Source organism: Oxyura jamaicensis, chromosome 22, assembly GCF_011077185.1.
Source record: "Oxyura jamaicensis isolate SHBP4307 breed ruddy duck chromosome 22, BPBGC_Ojam_1.0, whole genome shotgun sequence".
NCBI classification, from domain to species: Eukaryota; Metazoa; Chordata; class Aves; order Anseriformes; family Anatidae; genus Oxyura; species Oxyura jamaicensis.
The window spans coordinates 4,421,280-4,444,084 of record NC_048914.1 but is presented as its reverse complement, the minus strand read 5'-3'; the positions used below and the strand labels follow the sequence as shown (position 1 = coordinate 4,444,084).

At 40.1% G+C, this 22,805-nt stretch overlaps 1 protein-coding gene across 1 annotated transcript in view; it reads right to left on the bottom strand.

Moving 5' to 3' along the window:
- KCNU1 (potassium calcium-activated channel subfamily U member 1) overlaps nucleotides 1–20,342 on the bottom strand; it is a 204,975-nt gene extending 184,633 nt beyond the window's left edge. Inside the window, exons 1-2 of the mRNA XM_035345241.1 lie at nucleotides 20,235–20,342; nucleotides 16,164–16,309 (exon numbers count right to left, since the gene is read on the bottom strand). The gene's annotated coding sequence lies outside the window, so the exon portion shown is untranslated. The remainder of the gene's footprint in view (nucleotides 1–16,163; nucleotides 16,310–20,234) is intronic.
- Nucleotides 20,343–22,805: the final 2,463 nt, after the last annotated feature.

Here is a 22,805-nt window from a genome sequence, read left to right as displayed (position 1 = left end):
CTACTCTGTTAACATGACTGCCCTCACATAACTCTAGTCTTTTTTTTTTTGGGGGGGTGGTATTTTTTTTCTTGATAAATGCTTGGATATGGAAAATACAATGCTTTCATGACTTCAAAAAGACCTCAGCAGAAACCTGCATCAAAACAGACTAAATGCTAATTCCATAAAAGCGTGCAGCAGCCCGCCATGCTTTTTCCCTTGTTTTCACATGCACACACCATACATAGACACAGACAGTCTGAAATAGTTCTGAGAGTTAAAACCCACATGTGGATATAAGCAAAGCCCAAAATTTTCCCAGCATCTCGGTATCCAGAACAGGGTGACAAGGATTTCTAGCCCTTACATGATCTTCAGAAACGTGTTAGTAAATTTCTGAGATCTCATACCAAGTGAGTCACATTGTGCTTATGCTGACGCATTTATATGACCAAGTGCATAATGAATGCCAATTCTGAATTTCCACACTGAGCAATAGCTTACATGATATACTTTTTGGAAAGCCTACAGTCTCAAGAACAAAACAATTGCAAGCCATTCCGTGCTTTCCTGGAACTAGACCCAAACTTCTTTCTCCTGCTGAGACCACAGATCATTAACATTGTTAATGTTCTCACTAAAACTGTTTGGAGAATGTGACAAGTCCAATTTGTTACTGACAGACCAGTTGGGAGTATGTTTAAAATGCATTGCTCTTGCTATTATACTCCTTGAATGGATATGTGGTTCCCGTCAGGTACACTTGCTATTTTGCTAAAGACTATCTGTTATTTCATCAATCTTTTTAGCTGGCTCCAGAAGGGAAACACTGCATTGTGCTCAACCTCATTTCTGCTTTTCAAGTCAGGAAGCCTGTGTTTAAAATATGATGATCACAGCTCAGGGTGGGAAAGAGACAGCCTTTCATAGCAAAGGCAGAGAACCCAGAGGCATTTGACTGTTTGAATAGAGGTTTGTTTTATGTGTTTTCGTTTTTATAATTAAGCTGTATAGCTAGTTATCATAAAGTTAGATAACATATCTTCCTTTCCACTTTATTTTGAGGGTTTGATAAGACCTAATTACAAAGGATTGAACTTGAGCTCCCATTTAGCAGAAAAAAAAATGTATTTTTTTTCCAATCTGAATGTCACAACCCAGGTGATGGGTAGACCCATCAGTTTGATGAGAGGCCCAGTACAATGAAGAATGGGGGTGTCGTCTGTGCTAAGCAGCTGGTGTTATGAAAATGATCTAGAGTTGCTTAATTTATGACATGCAGCTCTGTTCAGAGCAACTTTGCTTCCTCATGATTTGACATGTTACCACGGCATAATCACTCCTGGACCTACCTTCTTTTTCATGCAAGTGTCCAAACCACTGAATGGTTTGAAGGATATTCTGGCAGTAGAGGGCACTTACAGGCACACAAGAGGACGACCTCCCTCAGTTAAGTGCTGCATCCCATTCTTTTGAGAGGCATCACACACCGTATCTATGCTTGATAAAGAGACAGGAATTTGCTGCAGCTAGGGAGCTGGGTTTTCGCTTCAGCTATAAAGGCCAACATGCTTAGACCCTGCCTGTGCACAAGCATGTGCTCGTTTATTGTGACTTCATATAGGTTTAGTTAAAATATTGCAGCTTCATAGCTAGACATTTTTATATTAGCTTCAGTCTTACTAGTGAAAGCTAAAGCACTAACTTGTTTAAAGCATTACAGACCCATATTGAGAAGCTTTTCAGCAGCTCATGGTAAATAGAAGTGCTTCAGAGGTCCAGCTACTTTGCAGCAGTATTCCAGATGATTGCTTGCCTTGTCCTCTAAGAAATGCAACCACTATTTAACATGGTGGCAAAGAAGAGCCAGAAGAAATAAGCTGTAGCAGCCAAAAAGGAAATTTGAAGACTATATATCTCCTCCCTCAAGTAGACATACGTTCTGCTCTTCATGTTGACCTGCTTAAGAGAGACTTTAATGATAGAACCTGCTAAGATCTGTCTGGCTGCTGAGTTTTTATATTTGGTCCCTTTTCACAGCACAATACCTCTGTTTAAATTAACAAGCTGAGGGGGATTTATAGCTCTGACTTAGAAGATTATGAATTGTTATTGCTTTTCTCAAGTTTTTCATTTAAGCCAGTTGCAAAGCTTGGAAATATCTCATTGAGAGTGATTTAAATCCAGCCATACTGCATGTCTGTTACCAGAGCTGGTAATAATGCAAGATTGCTGTCTTGCTAACAATATGGGGAGAGGCAGCCTGCTGAATGGACACAGGAAAGAGCCATTACACCTGACTGTACGGCTACACACAGCATATATGTCATGCTGCACACATTGCTATCAATACCAAGTTATCTGATAGACAAACTACAGGCAACAGTTAGCATTTCCCCTAGCCCCCATATAATATATGGAGGCAAAATTGTTCTCTCAAAGGAAGAAATCATTTCCATCCAGCAAAGAAAGAATTTAAAATCACAGTGGGAAGGGAGTGGCTTTCAAAGGTTGAGACCATTTAGATCCCAAGCCCCCACTTCAAAAGCTCTCATTTATGCTGCAGAGAAACTGTCCTGCTGCGTTTGAATGAGGGCACTCACAGGGCTACAGTCTAGTTCCTCCTCTCGCGATGTCTACCAACTTGTATTATATATTCTACAAGGAAAAATAAACTGCCTTAGCATGATGCCCCTGCAAACTGCAGACCAGCCAAGCTATGACAGGCTGTGGGAAGCACAGAATATGTATTTTCCTGTGAAATACACGGGAACGTTGAAAACATTTGCCTTCTCATACAGGGTATCTCATGATATTGTCTCAAAGAAAGAACTGGAGTCTACATGTTTTGTACAGTACTTCAGTAATATGAAAAAATGCTGAGTTAATCTTCAGCCATCTGTGAGATTCAAATACACTCAGATGCTTTGGGGGTTGGACCTGGTGATCTTTCAAGGTCCCTTCCAACCCCTACAATTCTGTGATTCTGTGATTCTTTGAGCTTTCAGCATTGCGACCATTAGAATAAAGCCCACAACTTAAGAGATGCAAGATGTTAATGGAAAGGTGCTAATCCTTCCCATCTTGTTTGGGAACTCAGCCCTAACTCAGTTCATCCTCAGAATAAATATAACAACCATTGAGCAATTTTCACTCTATGCCTCTTTCAACTTTGAACTGCTAGGAAATAGGTAGCCTTCACTTTCAACTTGCAGCAAAGAATGTCAGTGTTGGGCTGCTGCGTTTACCTGAACCAACACTGACACAGGTTAAGGTCCACTCCACCACCATTTTTCTTGTTTTTCCTGCAAAATAGCAATGATCCATTCATGCAAGTGTAGAAATACCTTTTGTTTTAAGCAATAAAGCTGACGCTACTAGCTAGAGCAGATACATAAAGTGGACTCTAAATCTACATAGTTTACTTTTTAAGTATTCCCAGCATCATACAGATGTCAAGAACTGATCAGAAAAGATTTATGTCTCCTTTGGCAGAACAGTATTTGTTAGTGCAGTCCTGATAATGGCTTAAGAGTTTCAGACTGCCAGAAATGCCCTTACAATTCCCCTATGGGTGATTCCACAGAGGAAAAGGAGAAAGGGAATGTTAAACACACTGTAGTCAATATTTTTATCAGATCAGCACCGCTAAAGAGCCCGAGCCAATTTGCTATTTAGCAATGCTGAGACTTTCCATCTGAGATATAACAACCCTTGCCTATTGCTACCCAACTTAAAACACACAAACCTGTTCTCACATTATAGCAGAGAAGATACACTTTTCATTTCTAGCAGTGAGGGAAACTACAGCTTCAGAGATTTAGTTGGTCTCAAAGCTCATTTGGAGTTAAAAGCCCTATGAGAAATCCCTAATAAGCAAGATCTGATAGTTTAATGAATTTCTGCAAAGAACTGTAATTTTCTAGGAAATGGATAGGATAATATCATTCTTGAGATCAACTGGAGGTCAGCGTGTTAAACTTCAGCTCTAAGTGTTGGTACAGAGGAATTCAGTGAGGAATGGGTGATGCAGTTCAGAGAGTCAGGCTGCACAGCACCTCTAGGGAAACTCGGGTCAATTATTAATCAAAACTTTCTCATTCCGTTCTTTTTTTTTTTTTTTTTCCCATTTTGATTCATACTTCTGGCCAAGACGTTGCAGTTTGATAACATTCGGATATGCACCCAGAACGAGCCTCCTGATTTATTACAGCAAGATTCAAAGAACTCTAACGATATCCCATGGTACTACACATGCCACAAGAGCATAGTAAACAGTTCTGGAGGCACAGAACTTAATTGATGCAGGCAAAACAGAAAAGATGTTATCCCCATTTTGCAGATGTAAGATTAAGAAATGAGCAACTTTCAACTTTTCAGCAATTTAGTTCCAATTTAGAGAACAGAGGTGTTTTTTTTTTTTTTTTTTCCCCCAACAGCTTTGCTCTCTGCTGGTTAAAAACAATGTTGACATTTACCTAGTTAATACTTCTCTATCTAGTCTGACAGCAGCTTTTAGAAAGTCATCAGAAAATGGTTTGCTTTGTTCTACCACTGTCCCCTCAATTCAGAGAGGTTAGCAAGAGTAAGAGCAGCTCATTGTTCTGTGTAGCGGTATATAACATTTGCTACGACAGAAGATGTTCTCATTAACAGCTCTGCTAATCGGGCTGCCTAAGGAAAAACCTGGAAAAACTTGGGCAGCTAAAATATTGTTTTTTGGCTAATGCCCAGGTCTCTTGGTGCAGTCACAACCAACATAATGTAAAAGAAATTACTCAGAGCTACGTCTTCATTTACTGCACATTACGAAGGGACCTTTCTAATTCATAGGCCATGTTCAGAGAAGGTTTTCATTAACTAGATAGGAGTCTTCTGCAACCAAAATTTATGCAACTTAAACATTAGCTTGGCAACTCTTTTCAGTTTTACATCTCAACATACTCAAGACAGACAGTCTATCACCGTGACCCCAACATTTTTAACGAAGTAATAGAGGTACCAGAAAATTGAGAATCACCCGAGATAAGCAAATGAAAAGTCTTAGGTGCACATTCAACCAAGTATCAGTAATTTAGCATATTTGAAATAATGACTGTGGACATTACCTGGTATTTTCTACATGGAGAGGTGCCAAGCAATGTTAATTTTAGGCAAGACTGACTAGGAAATGAGACACGACAGAAAAGATAACTATTATTATCCTCTCAGGACACTACTGCAGTGGGATTTATGGATAAACTAAATGTACAAAGACCAGAAGAACAGAGTTAAGGGGAAAACGAAGTGTAAGTATCAGGCTGATCACCTTAGACGCTAATAACAAAATGCAGTGTTGAACAAACCCAGTGCATGGAAGTGGCAAGAGCAGTAGAGGGCTGAACTTCACAAAAATTTGTAAAGCCAGAGGTGAGGTTAATGGATCTTTAGGATTAATGTAGTCATAATGTAATGCTGCAAAGAGCTGGTCATAAATTGCCTCAAGGGAAGGAGATGACAATGGGGAATCTGTGTGGAGTTACTGAATAATTGTATCAGAGCATCTGCTATACAATATGGTTTGAACTTTTCAAAGCCCCATTGTATAACTCACTTGTCATTTGGGCTGAGGAACAGATGACAGATCTACCATGAATGCTCAAAAACAGACCTATTAATTTTATTTTTCCTCCAAAAAGAAGATTATAAACCAGCTGTTCTCACTGAGGTGGTGTTTTAGCAGATTGGCCTTTTCTCCCCAGAATACATACCCTAGAATCTTGTAAAGGGTTCCTGTAAAAGCAAGAAAGTGTTCAAAATTGGAACTGACAGCTTCAGTTAGCTTACAGCATGAAATTGCTTACAAAGCAATGGAGGAACATTACAATGTGAAGGACCAACTGAACCATCTAGTCTAAGCTTTCATGTTATTAGGATAACTGCAGTGATGCCAGGTATTAAACAGCACAGCTAGAGAGGCTTTCCCCCCTCTCCAGCAACATTCCACGGCTATTCTGAGACACAGCAGAATAGGATAGAGAGGGCTGCCAGCAGTGCTGTCTGTCCTCCAGCCAGAGTTTGCAAGGGAACTCAGCATCTATTTGTTAGAACCCTGATGAGGGTATCTATACAGCCAGTTCTTTTCTTTGGGCGCTGACCACATGGGAATTCTAGGAGTCCTTTGGTAAAGGAAGGTGTTCCCAAATCTGCTTTCATCAGGTACAATTAAGAAATGCCAGCTTTAGTGGAATGGTAGAAATTCGGATACAAATTTGTAACAGAATGTTCATTTCCTCCTTTCACAGGACACATGCAAACACTTGGGCACTCAGCTTGCTAGGAAATGGAGCAATTGAGTCAGAAGCTGAAATCAGAATGTCCATCTGTTCTGGCAGCGTACAAGTGACTCCCTTGCACGAAACCAGCAGCACAAGACGTATGTACATACAGCAAGGAGCAGATGAAAGAGATGCTGCATGCAGCCTCAGAGGTAAAACGTAGTATTGCAGGAGCAGTCTGAGCATACTTTAAAGGGGCATTGGCTTATGCCATAATGAATTCAGCAGAAATATTGCCAGATAAAGTTGGTATAGCATGATCTAAATATACAGTATTTACTGAATCATTCTACCTTCAAATATATCTTTCTATATGCATAAACCATTATATGTGAAATCACATGCAGGTTACAATTAGTGAAATTATCACAGTCCTGACATATGTCCGGACATATCAAGGCACAATTTGTTCCCCTAATAACAGAGGAAGTTTTGAGGCCTCAGTAAATCAACACCAAGGTTTGAAGGAGGGAAGCTGGCTTGCTCTTTTAACCCAAATATCAAGTAAATCGGTCACTGACTTCTCCTGAGGTACGGCAGCAGAAGCTTTCTAAGGCACATTAAGAACCAGTTGTGTGTATATGTATTAAGATGGGAACTACCAGTTGCCTCCTGAATTTCTAAAGAAATCATTACATTAATATATGCAATATATTCCAGTTTTCTGTGTGAGAATACAGATACAGACATGTCCTTATGTGTTTTCCATTTTAGCAGAGAACCTAGTTCTTATTTCTATAGTAATTAAGAACTCTGATGCCACTTAGCCTTAACATACAAAAGGGTCAGCAGATGCAGAGAATCCCATAGTGCTGCCAACATGGTCCCTTTCCTATGAACAGGATTGCCAAAAAAAAGATGATCGTTTGCAACACTTGAATATATAAGAATGTTAATACGAAAGTAGTTTGAAGTCTATTCAGTAACTGAAGGTTATGAATTACAGTAAATTAACTGAACTTCACTCTGTGCCCGACAGTAGAGCATCACCAGACAGGCATACCCAAAGTCAGGTGTCTATACACTACTCAGCAAGCTTCAGTAGGAACATGTCCTTTGTCTTAACTTCTCAAAAGAGAATATAAGTTTCAGCCTAATGCTGTTTTTCTACATAAAAGCTTTTTTCCCCAAAAATCAGATAGCTGTTACTCTACATGGCATGCTTTTATGACTTTACAGCACAGTGGTTTCCTCTCGATATTGCTACAGTTACCAGCTTCCTTTACATTTCTCTTTCACTGTGCTACCATGCTCTGATCAATACAGAGCAGCCAGCAGATGTGCTCACTTGGGTATTTTGCTTTATTTTATTGCCACCACATATTCATAAAATTCTGATCAGATCAAGTTCTACCTCAACAACCTGTTTAATAGACTTGGAAGCAAATGATATAGATTATAGGTTGTCTTTTCACTAGCAGAAATGGTCCAGTACCTAAGGCAAACTTTAGAGCCCTAAAAATATTGTGTGCAATTCATGAAATACCAACTGACTCTTTTAGGGGACTTAAGGCTAGACATTTAGGCTCTTCATCAAAAAGTAATTAGGCATTTCTACCTCCAACTTTCAGAGCTTAAGCATGTGAATATGCTTCAGGAAGAGGTCTTTCTCAGTTCACATGACTTGTTTTTCCTCAGATGTATTGTGCATGTAGATAGAAAGCATCAACTACATAGGTGCCCATGACTTACATAGAGGCTTGCACCTACATCAGTTTCATTTCTTAATGAAAGCGATCATCTGTTTAGATCTTTTCTGAACTGTCACACAATGATTCATCAAGAACTTGAGAACAAAGTGTTTTGATCATTAAAAAAATAAAATACAAGTAAAGCAAAGATACATGCAATGACATCTTAGATGTTTTATAGATTAAGAGACTCATGAATAACAGTCATTTCTTATCATCTTTTTTTCTCCAGTTGAGAGTTTTCTATAACTGAGATTAACACTAACTAGAAAATAATTAAGCTATCTTATAGAGTCTGGCATTCCATCAGCCATAGAAATAATTAATCAGACCCATCAATAGATTTTTAATAGCATTCAAATTCTGATTCACCACATTATTTCTCACCCCCACACCACCCACTTCTATTCTTGGTTTCAATGTGTGCAGGAAACAGTACTCCTTAAGACAATAAAAAGGAAAGCTCTAGAAATTAAAATTAACCCTCATTTTCACTGTCCCTGTAAGAAAATGTCATCCTTCCCACCTAATTTTCCAGCATCATTCACCACTGATCTGTGAATGTGAACTTATCATTCAGGTTCCCCTATACAATTCCACAAATAGAAGCTTCTGTAAGGAAGCCAAATTATGGAGAGAAAATTTGTAAGAAAAGAAAGGTTCTCTAGCTGGCACAATTACATCTTCCTCTTTGGTTGCTGTTGCTGTTATACTTGTTGGCAAAAAGCTTAGCCTAAACTTTTTTAATTACACCAGAAATGTAGCAAGACTTATCTTTTTATTTTCACATATTCTGAATGAAACTAAGTCTGAGCTCCTGAAAAGAAAAAGGAAAAAATAATAGGTCTGCTGGCAGTAACATCAGTGACTTCCAAAAATTGAACAAGAAATGGAACAATGGTCAATTTTTCTTCATTCTTTCTGATCACAAAGGATAAGTGATGCAGCACCAGTTTTTGTTCAGGCCGAATGGGTCACAATTATCTTATACCACTTCATTCCTACTCAAGAGAACAGGCAATTATTTGTTAGCACCAATGACTACGTCACAGTCCTCAGTTTACTGAAAAATCCATGGAAGGTCAGACTAATCCTGAAGATCTGCTGTTCCTATACCGAATGTTGAACTACAGCCATTTTCTGCATCACAGTGAGAAACAATCTTATTCTCTTTCCTATTTGGCTTCAAAACAAGCGTTAGATTGGTCTAGTACAATACATACACAGATCTTGCATTCTCTTACAATCAATTACTAGGAAAAAGAAGGGAGGTGGCATTAAACCAATAGTGAAAATAGAAAACTGCTACAAAAGACACTTAAATAGGCCTGGCAGTTAAGCAGAAAATACAGCAAGGAAGGAACTTACTGTTTTGTAGCCATGAGAAAGCTGGAACAGAAGGGAAATAAAAACACTTAAAGTTTTATTTTCACTATTATTCACACTTTGTGAACAGTCTCTTTATGTAAACCAAAGGATCCAGAGCCCCATGAGAACAATGAGACTTGTGAACTTGGGGCTTTGTTATTGTTCTTTCATGAAATTCTCATCTGGAAAGGAATTCACCAGATAAGCAACAACCCAACTGCCCTTCTCAGGAGAATTCATTCACGCATTCCTTACCACTTCCCTTCAGGGCTTGATTTCCTATCTATCCCTTGTAGCAGAGGTTTGTTCTGAAAACAACAGTGCCAGGCAGATTCATTTTGGGGACTAAAATGATGCACCAAGTTTTCAAAGTTCATAAAAAAATGAATTATTTACCATGGTTCAAAGCTGCCTGATATTTCAAGCCAGCAATGTTTGCAAGAGATAATCAAGGAAGTGGAGAATTAGACAAGAAGATCTGACATTTCTCACCATCATTGCGTTAGTGACCACTTGTTAAATTAGAAATAATTTCACAGCTACCCCAGGAAAAAAAATGGACCTGTACAAACTTAGCATGAATGAGAAACTTTAAGAACAACATGTAAACACTAACAACTAAGGTGAAGTTTCATTGTTCTATTTACTTTTCCATGAAAAAGCCAAATGTAATGAACTGTTTGTACGGCACCTTCAGGATGGATTTTGAATGTAGTGCATCTTGTGACTACTGTCACAAATAAGTATAGTATAAAATGAGAAGATTGGGTAGAAGCCACAAATCATTTTGAGCACAAATATAATGCAATATTACCAAAGACAATATTAGACAAGACTACTAAGTAAGAATTTTTACTTAAGGCACTTCAAAGTTTCTTGCCCTCTGAAGCACCTGACACTAAAAAGGAGGTTAAGATGGGAAAACATCATTGTGAGAAGGCTGATGAAATGGAGTCAGGGTTTTAATGAAACTTAAATGGAATCTTTTCATAAAACATTAGATCAGATATTATTTAAAAATCTTTGAATCTCAAAACCAGCAAAAGGTGACAGTTCTCTTGAACATTTTAATTTCATTTTCACTGTTTGGTTCTAGTAACTGGTGATGGAGAGAGAAAGACTAGCTGAATCACTTTTTCATCCTTGTATTCTATAACTAAAGACCCTACACGCAAAGAAAGAAGGCATATCTCCCCCTAGGACAGAGCGAAAGTGATTTCAGTACTTATCAGAAAGCGACAGCTTTAATTCTGTATTTCTTTATGTCTAGGAGATTCTTTTAATTAACTTCAGGTTACTCAGCAAGTTGAGTATTATATATATCTTTGTTAGATATGAATTAACCATTTCCTTATCACCAGAAACCACATTTTAACACGGCAGCATCTGTCCAAAGGAAGAGATGCACTTGCAGACTGTGCAGATGCACCTTTGTACATGACGGAAACCTGTAAGCCCTATATAACTGAGCTTTAAAACTTAAAGATTCAGAAAAAAATGAAATCCCAGGATCTTCATAAGCCTCTGAATACAATGCTTAATCCAAGTAATCCAGAAGCAATCCTGTTGGCAATCTAGTTTTGTTTTCTAAGGAGGAGACTGCAATAACAGTTTGTTTACATATAATTGGATCCCCTTATATGTTTGTGTTGTGCTTATTTCCAAAATCTTTCAAAATGGAAAGGTCTCCTGCAATGTTTGACTTGCTTTTCACTCTAACCTGAGGGATTAGCCATTACTTTGCACATAATAGACCAGACAAATATGAATTTTGTATTAGTACTGATCAGAAAGTGCAGCTATCCCTTGAGGACAAGCAACCAGGACATACAAGAAAAATTGAGGAAATTGCACAGATTTAAATTGCCTTTTTGTTTTGACTTGTTTTTCCTTAGTAAGCTCTTACTGTTTGGATTGGCTTTTCTGTTATAAATGCAATTCAGCAGGGAGAACAAGAGAAGAGAGACTTTACATTGAAACAATTTTTAAAGTTACCACAATTTTAGCAGAACATTACTTGCATCTGCACACTGAAGTGTTTGATTAATGGATGGATTTCAGAACACATATCCTCCCTGTTACTATTCATAGCTCTTAATTGGAAGCCCTGCCTGTGCTTCTTACACTGTTAGGGGGTTTCCAGAGAAATACAGTGAAACAGATGGAAGAAGTTCCTTGACTGAAGAGAAATCACACCCTTACCCTGACGTAAAATTGGCGTGGAGTTTCCTGGGTGGACAACAGCTAATGCTGCACTCATCCCAAAAGTGACGTTCCTCAGTTATTTTTCCCTCATCTTGTGGCAGATTTTCAACCCTAATCTCCCATATGCTGTATTAACCAACTTTTTGACATGTAAGAAATATTGCCAAGGTGCGAATGGAGAAAGTTTAAGGACACTGTAGTCTGGCAAACCATATCAGCTCATTAGCCCATCAAGTCCTTATGCTGACTCCAGCTAGTACCTGATGCTTGGAGAGAAGCTAGACTATCAAATTAAAAACAATAGGGCAGAAGTCTGCAGCATGGGAATTTCTTCTTGAGACTCCCTACCCTCACATTGAGTTTGGAAAGGTGTAGAAATGGAAGAAAATTCCATGTTTCTGCACTGAGATCCCGTGACCCAGAACTCCTTCCCCACCAAGATTTGGTTCTTAACGATTTCTTTCTCCTGTGCCTAGAGAATATGGTGACAAAACTTTGTGCATGAACCTGGCTGGAACAGAGCAATCAAGACAGGAGCTTTCCTGTCATGGCCCCTTGTAAACATGCATATCTGCCCAGCAGGAGAGAAAATAGATGGGAAGTCAAAGGAAAGCTTTAACAGGCAAGACATATTTGAGACAGGAAGAATACTATTTTGCTAAAAATGAAACTCCAGGTTTAACTAAAATAGTCTCTAGATTTTACTGTGGAGAGATCCTGATGTATAGGAAAACCTGCAATTTGCAGTAACAGTTCAATACAGTCTTCCTACACGGGAATTTATGCTTACTCTTAGGAAAGAAAATGTGCAGTCTTTATCACTATTTCTGACAGCTCCGGCCTGACACCTGTAAAGCTATTCAAACCAAGCACAGAAGATTTGTCAGAACAAGGCTGACATTTTAAATGAAGAATAATGATGAAATGTCTAAAAGTGTGCTACAGAAATACTAAGATAGAGCTTGCAATTTGTATACAGTGGTTTATATAAAAATAAAACCAGAAATTCTTGTGGTGCTATACATGAAGTTACGCAAAAGCTGGAAGTTCTGTTGCAGAATGGAGAATTCACAAGTTCTTGTTTCGTGGCTTCGTTTATATGGACATTTTGCATCAAGAACTATATTTGTTTCACTTCCACTCTTGATAGAAGTATAGCTATTTCGTGAACCAACAGTGGATGGGAAGAATGATTCCTCACAGGTGAAGGAAATGGAAGTCTCCTCCCTTCTGGTGAGCTAATACAAGCCTTCCATAATCATTTTAGAAATTCTTTCAAACCAGTACAATATATGTTCAACTACTGCAATTATACTGCTCTGTCATGTGCCCTGAAGTACTAAAACCAGCAATCCTTCACCCAGAATAAATTGTAAAAGGTAATACTTTAAAAATAATAACAGTAAGGGAATGCAATGCTGGTGAAGAGTGACAGCAGCAGGGACTGGAGAACTCTTTAGACAAGTTCTATAGACCAGTGTTCTGCCTCAAAAATATTTCACCACATGCCCTGGAGGATCAGCAAGAGAAATTTTTATGGTTCATTCATAAGACGAGACAGGACAGGACAACACTGCAGCAATGCGCTGCTCACACAAAGCAGAGCTATGCCTGAGGAGTCCCCAGGACATTTTTCTAGACAACAGCCATTCTCTCAGCTCTCAGACAACAAAACAGATTTGGCTCTTATTTGAGAGCTGCGATGTGGGAATATTGTCTTGTGCTGTCTCAATTCTCATTAGCATCACTTATACAAACCCTTGACAGAGTTCACTCATTCCAATAAGCAGCATCTATCTATGATGAGAGTTCAGCTCTACTACAGGTATTAGCATACATAATACACATGAGTTCTGAGTCTTGTTTTCCACCTCTGCAGCAAGGTTTTATGACCTTGATTCTGTTGCCTCAGATCTGTGCCTGATTTCTGAAGTGACACTGTTTCAGCCTATGACCCCCTGAGTGCCCAGTGACTGCCATGTGCACAGCACCTCGTGCATAGGAAAAAGCAAGTTCAACTGTCTGGCATATTAAAATGCAGAGAGCTGCACATACAGGACATCACATCACGGTGCTAAAGGGCCATGCTTGAAGCTCCTTGTCTGCATGGCAGATAACTCATCTTCAGTGTGGCTCCGTATCTAATTCTAGCAGACAAGACAATTGCTACATGATTGTACCTCAACCCCTCTATAGGATCCATATGAGATTTACCGCAGGCACAAAAGTCACGGACATTTTTGTTGTTATGGAGCTCCACCAACAGGGCTTGCGAAGCTTAAATGTTTATAGAGCCTTTGTATGAAAGTGTGCAGTGCTATAATAGCACTAATAGTGGTGACTATTTTCATCCAGCTGAAGATCATGAAAGAAGAGCTATAATACATAGAGAAAGCCAGTTGAGCTTATAATACATGGAGTTTGTTCTCCTCTGCATTTTGTTGGGCATTACTTGTGGCCATATAAGCTCCAAAAATAGAGCCCCCTCTTCTCAGGACAGGTAAAGGAGGTTGGGAGGAATCAAAGTGGGCACACATGTCTTATACTGTGCTGAGTTCTCTGCCCCTTTTAGAACAGGACTGCTTTACTGTACAGAGGGCAAATCAAAAGTGCTCTATCCCTCATTCGGTTTATCAGCTCACTAATACATGAACAAATATTAAATAGTTAAGCGCAATTCATTAAGTTCTTCAAACAATTATAGTAAAAATCAGTTAAATATAATGGGCCATGAAGTTATTACTCAATGAGGTTGCTGTATTTGCATAGTCCTAACTTGCTGTTGAGAAAGTATGTGGTGCTGACAGCTTGCACCCATCCAAGGTCTGTTAAAGATATAACTGTCCAACAGAAGCAGCATGCCAAAATGCTTAATTTTTACATAGCTATAGTGCTCTCTCCTGTGGTTTGAAGGTAATTTAGCAGGGAACACTGCTCTGTCGATATGAAGATACACGGGAGCGGAGGTGGTGTCAGCCAGCAGATGGTACTGCAGGCTGCCGCACTGCCGACACCTCGCTGCGAATCAAGCTGCTGGGGCAGCAGCCCTGGCAGCGGTTGTGCTCTGCCTCCTTTCTCCCAGGGTCCGGGTGTCAGGAGACAGGCAGCTCATTATGTCATGGAGATAGCTGCAGGAAAGTCAACTTTTCAGGTAGCTGAAGGAATGAGTTGTCTAACTAATGCATATGGGCAGTGAAAGCATCCTCTGTGCTCCTACCCTTACCTCGCAGCACCGCTTCCCCAGGGCTGGGCCTGTCTGGGAGCGCAGAACGAGGGCAGCCACATACGCCCTCCAGTCAGGGCGAGCAAACATCTCCCAGTCATGGCTTATTTTGCTCGAGGAGAGGCGGCTGTTTCTCAGACAGAGAACCCAGCCCTGCGCACAGTATCAGGATAAATCCCTGACACTGCTTACACACCTCTCAACTTTATGCTCATTAGTAGTGCAGGCTCTTCCATTCTCAATTGCCTTCCCAGGGAACCTAGAAGGTGTCTGTAGGGCAAGTTTCAGCAGCTCTCCAAACCACCTCAGGTTAGCTAAGATGTAATATTATCTGTATGCTTTTTATCCAGGCAAAAAGAAGCTGAAAGAAGTAAATTTTCACCGGCAAAAATAGGTTACATCTCCTTGCATTCTGTAGGAGGCAGAGGCAAATGATGAACTGAGCTCACGGAAGCAGCATAAATTATAAAAAAGCACCTAACTTCATGGTATGTCTGACTTGCTTGCTCCAGAAGATGGGGGTCCACTGAACCAAGCACAGGCGTTTTCTTTAGCACCTCAATCTCCTCCTGATTTTGATTTTTTCCCCTCCCTAGAGGGAAGTTGTATAGCTTATTGAACATGAGGATTTTTGTTTAACAAGATAGGTGACGACCCACTTTAGAATTGCATGATTGGCAACTGAAGGGGAAAAATGTACTTTAATTACTAGCCTCTCTGGGGAAAATTTTAAATAGTTGAGCTGATTCTAATGTGACAGCAGTTAGTTTCAAAATGAGAAAAGAAAACAAAATCTGCTAAATTTACAGGTCCATGGTGCATCATTTGGAACAGCTGCTGGAATCTTTACCAGAGTAACTGTCCCTCCTGGGGATCTGTCCTCCATTCTTTTGGAAGTGTACGTACCAAAGCCCATCTAACTGAGCAACAACCCACTCTTAATTAGTGACTATCACTGTTTCTCCTAATTACCTAAACTAATTGGAAGAGTCATGATACCCTGGGTTTAGACCTGTCTGCACCACTGATTCTCTGATAAGTTAAATAAGTCACTTTGGCTAATGTTTTCACAAGTGGCACTCCGAGGTGTGATCTTAGATTCCGAGCTGTCACAGCCTCTGCTGGAGTCAGAAGTGAAAAAGCTTTGGAAAACTGTGGAGCTGTGCTTAGAATTCTTTAAGTTCAGGTTCTACATTTCCCTATGCTTCAGTTTCATCATTTGTAGATTGCCGACAGTTTACCAGTTCCTCAGATTTTCAAATGCCAAGGAATTTCAGTGGATGACCAAATAACAAGTTAAAAATACAGATTATATTTTTTGCAACAAGGTTTTTGCACAAAACAATGCTACTTTCAACATGTAGTAAAGTCTCTTACCTTGGTGCTGACACGTTCTGTCGTGACACTGCAGAGCTGAGAAATTCAGTCCCAAAGTCCTCCAGCACATGGTCATCCTTAACATAGGTGAGCTCCTCAGGTAACCAGGACATCGTCCCAAACTGAAGATGAGCATCACGTATGAGCTATAAAGAAAGTTACTATTTCAGTACAAGCTCTAGCACTTAATTAACATAATTTAGATGAAACTACAGATACCTACATGGAAGCTAGGGACTGCAGCTAGGTCCGTAGCCCCACTTTATCACATTATCACTGTCCTTCTATCCTGCTGTCTCAGAGTTCCCACTCAAGGTAACAGCAGCTGTCCTTCAGGCTGCTTTGCTAGGTGGCTCACATGCATAAAATTGTTCATGGCATTTAGCTAGCTGTTTCTTCTTTGTCTTCCCCTTTCACATTAAGGTTTTAAACACTGAAAAATGAGTATTGAAAAAATTTCCTCAGTCAGCAACCTGCAATCTATTACGGCAATTAATCAAAGATATACTTTGTCAACTTCCCCTTGTTCTCTTATGCTTTATGATCGTGTTGTTATTTCATCAACACAATAAAAAAGGATTAATCTTCATTGCTGGGAAAATTGTTTTCAGGGCTAAGGGTAGAAGCCTTAGCTACACTACTGATCCTGTGGTCCAAATCAATCCCTGAGAGCAGAATTAATTATTTTTAACTGGGATGCATTCATTAAGCCCTAGTGAGAGCATTTAAGTTTTGCACATTATCATAATATAAATCCATCATTCAGGGCAGCATATTCATACAGTCACTGCAGGTTCAGCAAGCAAGATATTAGGGTGACATGCAGCTGACCACAGACTTGTTAGGGTGACCAGGTATGTGGTGATGTAGTATGCCCATGAAAACATCAGCAACAAAATAGTGCAATAGCATCCTGAAATGAATAACCACAATAATGACACATAAATATACTACAAAGCAGAAACAAACATTTAATCTCTATTATGAGGTATAACATGATGAATCATATAATCTGGAGACTAATTTTGAAGTAGATGCTTCAGTGCAGGTTGACATATTTGGCATTTCGATTCTTCTGATGAGCACCGGGTCACCCAGCTTTGTCACAAAGCTCTCAGGATTCAGGAAGATAACTAGGAAAGGACACACAGCGGCTGACCATCAGAATCCGATCCCTGTCCCCCAGAGGAGGGCAGTTTGTTACCTTTATGGCTGATGGTCCTAGCCAGGGCTTACTGTTAAGTACACTTAAGAATGAATGAAGTTACCTCCCAGTCTTGCTGGGGCCACCTGAGTGTAATCTCCACAAAAATCCACTCTCCAGTAACTTGTCATTTGTAACATCCGGGATGTTCACATCATCCTCAGTCACTAAAATTAACAGTACTATAGCATCTCATTTCAGTGCTCAAAGACTTCTTTTATCATGTTCTTACCAATGATTTTCAGCAGGATTGTCCAAACATTAATGCTGTAGGTTTCTGAGAAATATTTGCAGGTCAGATGTAATATCCTAAATCTTTACACTGACAATGGAACTTCAAAGCATCAAGTTCATATATTCTTTGCTTTTCTCATTACTCAACAGTTTGGCCTTAACATTGGCTCACTGCCCACAAAATATTGATTAGCCACAGAACCTCCTTGGCCAGCACTGTAAAAGTCAGCAATAGATTTACATTCTGGAAAGGAGTTCTGACAGGGCCAATAACAACACTAACACCTTGTAGGCTCTTATTACAAAGTAGACAAAGGGCTCATTTCACCAACTCTGTAAATAATTGGTTTCAGCTTAATGTTCTTGTAGTTAAAAGGATTTCTAACAATACAAAAATATAGTACTGGCCTCAGGTACATGTACAAATACACACAGGTCTTTGATGTGCAGTAATACTAACATATTTAACTCATGCATACATAAATTCCCCTCTGCGGACTCAGAAAGTACTTTTTAAACCCTTAGAATAAGGGTTGGAAGTGGAATAGTCCAGACCACTAGCGTACTCAGTCACTTCACAGACCCTAGCTGCCTGCTCTCTGGTATTTGGGGAGTTATTTAGAAGACATTCTCTAGCAGCACAAACAATAGAGACCATCTAACCATTGGGTCAGACCTGAGCACATTTGCAGTCAGGTCAGAGGATCAGGCACTGAGCTGCCCAAAAAGACATCTAGAGCTCTGCCCATCCTGAGCCCTGGCTCAACACCCCCATACGTAGGAACGTTTTCTGTAGGGAATGCAATGGGAAAAACCCTCTTTGGTTTCAGTCTCTGGTAAGTTGTTTTGTTTCATAAGTGCAGAACTCTGAGATAGTTTCTGTTCTCCACTACCTAAACAAAAAAAAAAAAAAAAAAAAAGAATCATTTTGCAGGTCTATTTCAGCTGTAATCCATCCTATGCTGCAACACACCACCAGCCTCGCAAAGGCACTCCTGTGCTATAGCCTACCCAGCTCTGATTACAGCTCCTAGTAAATACCTCCTCCAACAGCCATTAGAGAGAAAATTCCTTTTTTCTACCAGTCTGCTTCCTGCTCCTGATAATTCTTTTAAAAGCCTCCTCACAGAATATGCACTGATGATTTATCAGCTTAATACCTGTTCCAGCAGCGTGCAACTGCTACTTGCTTCAATCTGGAGCCCATGCACTGCTAGAGCTTTGCTTCTTACAGTCTGTTTCCCTGATTACACCACAGACCCGAGCTACTCTCCCACCCTTATGGGTGTGGGGGGGGGGGGTGACAGCTTCCGTGTAAATGGCTTTAACTATAGAAATTTTAGAGCATTAGCTAAGTCAAATGAACTGCTTATTTGGACCTGACAGATATTTGATAGGTGTAAGTCAAAAAAGTGAAATAGATTTCCTATTTGTAACAGGAATCCAAGTAAAGCTATAGAAATAAGTTTTCTAAATTACAAAGTCAGTTTAGCTGCCAGAAAAATTGCTATGGACAAACTTAGAACTCAAACCACCAGTCTGCTGGTAACCCCTCACCCCCTTACTCATCATTGCTTTTTTAATAAGATAGGGGCATTAGAAAAGAAAGTGTCCTACAGCTTAACAGCTGTGATCTCCTCTCATGATATCCTTTTTTTCTTCAGTTCTTACAATTTCTGTAAACTTTTCTAATAGCTCATGAATTAGGAAAGCCATGCCTTGATTTATAACACTGCTGTATTAAAGTGATCATAACAGATTAGTGATGACAAATCCAAAGTAATTGATTTTTTTCATTTCTCCCTCCTCCAACAAGCTTAAACTAATAACAATAATTATGTGAGAGTATTTCCATCAGGATGCTTGTACATTTCTGGCAGTAAAATCAATTGTTCCAAGGACAAGTTTTATCGCAGGAATTAATCATCGCTATCTTCAATTACTGTATTGCACAATTATCAATGATATTCATGATGTAAAGTATGCAGGAGAGCATCTTAATTGCTAAACAAGGCTTTACAGTAACTGCATCAAGTCTTCAGAAGTAAGTGAATGGGAAAATATTCCAGAGGATACAGCATAGACATGTCTGTAGTCTGTCAAACCAAGACTTCCTGGGAAGCTGCTGCAGGTTTGTGTCACAACACAGAAATTGTACTTTCATTCTTCAGAGTAACAGCACTGTCCTCGTGCTAAGTCTGAAGATAACCTGACCAAAATATTTTGGAAAGATTGGTAATACTTCTCAAAAGCCAGATTTCAGCCTTAGCTTCTTAGAAAAGTATGGATTTTTTTTAATGTCAGTTGAATGATTTTTGCACTGTTAAATAAAACCATGAACCCTCTGATAATTCTGTTCAAAGGTGACATGGAAGGGCTCAGGACACCAAGTTGCATAGAGAAAAAACTGGGAGAAACCAAAGTCTCATGCAGAAAAAAATACGACCTGAGGAATTATCTCTTCCACAGACTTTGTGTAACCTCAGGCAAGTCACCAGAGTTACACACACATGCTGCTCTAATGGCACCGGGGCACAGACAACCTCAACCCACACTCAGTAGTGGCTGTCCTTGTGCTCGTTTTTGCACCACTGGCACACAGCTCTCCGCAGACTGCAAACTGTTATACAGACCTGGATAAATAAATTGGCAGCTGGCTACGCTGTCACTGGAAGGCAAGTGTTACCCAGCTGGCTGTAAAGCCTCTCCAGACTTCTTAGTACCTCTGCAGCTCCCCTCACTGCCAAGATAGGGTAAGAAGTTATCTCGACTGTTTGGATGGCAAGATCTGCAATATGTGGAGGGTGTCTCACTCAGCTCGGCACAGGAATACCTTGTTAGAGGCATTCAAGCATCACGGTAACACAGACAGTAATCTACACTGACAGGCCTCTTAAGATAACCCTCCCAGCCTTACAGAGCTTAAAAAGCTGTAGCGTTTTCAGATCAGCTGTTAGAATTCACACAACTCATCTGATCTTCTTGCTTATGAATAATATAGCAGCTTTGTTAGTGCCAAAAAAAGGTCACAAAAGCAGCTAATAGCTTGTAGTCTGGGAAAGGATTAGGGTTAAGGTGAGACGAGCTCAGCTCCTGCCAAATGAGTCAAGGCAGGGGTACTCTTCCTGCTAGAGCAAGTGCTGTGTTTTGCTATGCTTTACTAGCCTTTCTCAATCAAGCACAAGTGTTGTCAGCACCCTACAGACAGCTACAGTTTGCTTAATTATTAGGCATTTCATGTAAAAATAATTGGCCTCATCACCATCCCCTTAGGTGGGAGCAAATAAGTAAGTTGTTGGATGGCATCAAAGTGGTTTTGAGAGCCACTGTCAAGGCTGCCCAAACAGGCAAGCAGTGCTGCTTTACCCTCTCAATGGAACATTTTTCACGCTAACCTTGAACACCTTGTAACTAGTTAACTAGCCCAAGCAGAGCTGTACTAGTACACAGAGATCAGGCTAAAGCCTCTGCCGAGGCTTCTTTTTTTAAAGGAACTATCTGGTTCCAATTCTTAGCTACTATGAATTGTAATTTCTCAGTTGATTTATAGCTGCAAAGGATCTAGTCCTTGATCTTTAACTTCTAATTCATTTTCTTAGCAGTGAATGTAACATGTGTGTTTGGTAAGAATAACAGACTGCTCTGCTGTTACACTGTGCCATGAGATAAATCATTTATCATGTGTTTCTAATCACATCACTTGCAGTGCCCGATAATTAATCTCCCCTAACCCTTACTTCATTCTGAACCCCTGAGTAGATCCCAATGGATATCAGTTGTTAGCATCCATCAGAGGAATGCATCCCCCTTCTGTCCAAAGATTGCCCAGCTACCACAACAGGCAGCATCGTCTCCACTTTGAAATCTGTAACGAGGCCCCACAGCAGTACTGGAATGGCTGCTGCTCTACAGTACAAAGAGAAGGCATCTGCAAGCTCTCATGCCACTCTACTGGGTCCACATACGGTGTTGTGCTGGGCTAGTAAGTGTGACTTGTCTGTCAAGAACCACAACACAGTTGGTGCTGAAAAAACAGTCTTGTTATGCTTACTGTCCAGCCCATGAGAAAAGTGTAGATGACAAAATCAGAACACAACTTGGCTAACAGCTTGGCCGGTCATGCTATTTGCTGTAAAATGAAAGTGAACTGAAGTGAATGTAGATTGGTAAGGCACGCAAGAACTCAAGTCATGTCCCAGATGGAGGTGCCCTGTTGTGTATCTGCTTTAAATGCCAGGAGCAATACTGCATTGTAGACACTCAAGTCCCACGTCTGACTGCTTCTCCTTTATTCACATCTCTAGTCTCACACAAGCCTCAGAAGTCTGATCTGGACCTCCTCCTGGACCTTTCTGCCTACCTGACCAGGAATGCCAGTGCCTCCCAGGTACAGCAGGGAAACACCAGGGCTCACAGAGCTTCCAGCTCCCCCAGCTTCCACATCAGCCAGCAGCAGGATAAGAGGAGGCAGCACTGGGCTATGCAGAACAACTCTCTGGAAAGAGAAAAGGAGCTTTCTTCAGGTACTACGGGGGCTTTCCACTGGTTTGCACAGCACAGATATAGTTGTAATTAAGCTAAATTGCAATTTTCCTCTTAAGTGATACTAATTTCCTATTGTGTACACTGCCTCAGTTAGGTCACCGTGCCTCATTAGACACAGCATTTCAGGTGCCCAGCTATCAGGGGTTCTGGGCCCGGGAAACCTTTCCCACAGAGACATTCTTTAATAACTGTTATTTAAGTAACACTTTGGGGACCAAAGAAAATTATGTATTTTAAACACTTAAAAAGTATTATTAGTAGTAAGCAATAGAAGTGATTGTGCTGGAATAAAAAACATTTCCTGAAAGGATCCGTGCCAGCCTTAATTACACTCCCATTGTATTTCATCTTCATGCTCCCCACACCGAGAGGGAGGGGTGGGTGGGAGATAATTGGAACAAGGTGAAAATGAGTGCTCATTAAATTGCAGACTACACAAGCACTCATTCCATGTGAGAGGGCTGTAAATATGACTTTTAATGAAGTTATGACATGCTTGCCAATAAAAGTCATTTACTTCACAGTATTACAGTTAATTATACACAGCTGGAGCCATTTATTGCCCATCCCTTGTTAACTTTGCCTGGGCTCATTAACCCTTTCACAGCTCTCTGCTTATGATACCTCCCACACAAGAAGTGCAGGACAAAGGCTGCAGG